This window comes from Phoca vitulina, unplaced genomic scaffold, assembly GCF_004348235.1.
Source record: "Phoca vitulina isolate PV1807 unplaced genomic scaffold, GSC_HSeal_1.0 scaffold16, whole genome shotgun sequence".
Classification (NCBI taxonomy): Eukaryota; Metazoa; Chordata; class Mammalia; order Carnivora; family Phocidae; genus Phoca; species Phoca vitulina.
In genome coordinates, this window is record NW_022589719.1 from 25,373,901 (window position 1) to 25,376,571 (window position 2,671).

Here is a 2,671-nt window from a genome sequence, read left to right on the forward strand (position 1 = left end):
ATCCCCGCCAACATCTGTCATTTCCTGACTTGTTAATTTTAGCCATTGTGACTGGTGTGAGGTGGTATCTCACTGAGGTTTTGATTTGGATTTCCCTGATGCCGAGCAATGTTGAGCACTTTTTCATGTGTCTGTTGGCCATTTGGATGTCTTCTTTGCAGAAATGTCTGTTCATGTCTTCAAATTGCATCACTTTTAATATGCAATTTTGTAATTTATTTTTTTTAGTTTACATTATCCAGTATTTACAATTTATATTGTCATTTGGAGTGTATTATTTGATAACTTTTTAATACCCATGTACATGGGATTTTTCAAAGTTATTAATGTCTTTTTAATTTTGATACCATATAAAAACCTATATTTCCTTATGTTTTATAGGATGTATTGATTGCTCTGGGGATGGGACATCCTTAGGAGTCCAAACTCAGCCTACACAATCCAGTGTTGATACAGCAGTTAAAATTGTTGTCAAGCTGCTAGTTTTCATGACTGTTGCACAACTGTGAGAACTGTGATGGTATTAGGTCAAGTTACAATGCCACAAACCTTGTTATTCCTACCAACATTCATCAGTTTTTACTGAGTAAATTCTCCTCACATTATTTCTAACCTTTGGCTGATATCCAGAGCAATTGAAAAAATTGATTTAACATTTTTTAGTATATTCTTTGCTTTATTAAAGACATAGTGATTCACAAAGGTCTTTGGTCCCCCATTATAGAAGTCCTCTACATTTCTTTTATCTCTTCTTTTTTTTCATTGAAAAGAATGGTATCACTTATTAATATCATTCATCATTACGTGGATCCATATATTTTTGATGCTATGGACATAAAGAAAATTTAGTAATCATCACTAGAAACATCTTCATATTTGTATTATTGGTATGTAAGATTTTCTATAAGTCGAATTGGTGGGAAAATGTAAAACGTTGCTTTTTTTGTGGTGGAATGTCAATTTTCACCATTGAAGAATCATTGTAGGAATTAGGGATTTTTTTCACATCAAATACATTATGATCTGTGCATCTGAACTGATCAATAGTAGATAGCCACTTCATATGGGTCTCACACAAAGTTATCAGCATATCCTTAGGGGATAAATTTAACACACATGCAATTTTTAAAGGGAAAAAAATTAAGAAATAAGAAAAGAGTGTATGTTGCAATTTTGTTTACATGTTAGAAAAAATCACTGACAATAGCCACTTAAAAATAAAACTTGTTTCTTGTCACTGTGCTTCTAATCTCTGTTGGCACCATCTTATGAGCCATCGTCGTCCATATTGGACCCCACCAGTGGAGGTACAGCTAAGTCACTGCAATCAGCCATGGTTATATCTGTAGCATTTGCTTCTTAAATCTGTGGTTCCTTTTGCCTACTCTCACCAAATTTAGCATCTAGGATAATTCTGACACACAGTTCTCTTCTGTGATACATGATTTGGGCATGATAATGTTATGATTTGTAAAATCAAACCTCATTCTTTATCTCACATGTTTTTAATGCTGCTTATTCTGTTTCCAAGGTAAATAAACCTTCTGTTTCCTTATCCTCTCCAAATCTGTAACTTCTTTTTATCTCACCGCTTCTCCCATCAGTGTATAAATGAATCTGACACACCCTCAACACAACCTTAGCTAATAAGTTATATTTTATTAATTTCACTTTACAACACATAGTTAAAGTGATCATAAAACTTCAAGAGGTTGAGGGTTTGGAGCCCAATTTGGAAACTCAGCTTTTGACATAGATCTTCATCCAGTTGATCTCCTGTTTGCAAAACCTCAACATTACTTGGTCAATATTCACTACCTTCTTCTTTAGGGAAGATCTGGATGTAATAATTTTTGTTAAGTGGCTGAAATATACCAAGAATTCTTCTGAAACTTTGGGATGGTACATGGACATATGCAATGTTTTCACATTAAGATTAAAATCACAAAATTTAAAGAGAACCTTAAAGATAGTACACATCAATTTCCCAGCCAAAATGGTAAATAATACCTAAGTTTAACAACAATGACCACATTTCTGCTTTCTGTTGCAACACGTTCTATTTGATGTGTGTTCCACATTTTCAATAAACCTACTTGTTTAAGATTGTTTCTATAAAGCTATATATTTCTATAAAGCTATACATTTTCTTTTTTTAAGATTTATTTATTTGTTTGGGGGGAGAGGCAGAGAGAGAGAGAGGGAGAATCTCAAGCAGACTCCCCACTGAGTGTGGAGCCAGACATGGGGCTTGATCTCATGACTCTGAGATCACGACCTGAGCTGAAATCAGGAGTCAGAAGCTCAACAGACTGAGCCACTCAGGTGCCCCAAAGCTATACATTTTCAATACAGTTCTTTGTACATTCCTTTTCTATAGGTTACATCTTCTCACATCAACTCAACTACTTTAATTTTTTCCTGTTCACCCAACCACTTGGATATTATCTTCTTGACAAAGTATTACTTATCTCTATCCTCTGAAAGATGCTTATTATGAGTTAACATAGTATCTTTTATTTTATTTGAGCAGCATGAAATTAAATAGGATTATTACTTCACTTATTTCAGCATCTAGCTTTTACTTAATTATTGTTTACAAAGGTATACTTGCCATTTTTAATGGAGAATGGAAATTATGTTGTCCATGTTAACTTACGCTTAACAAACT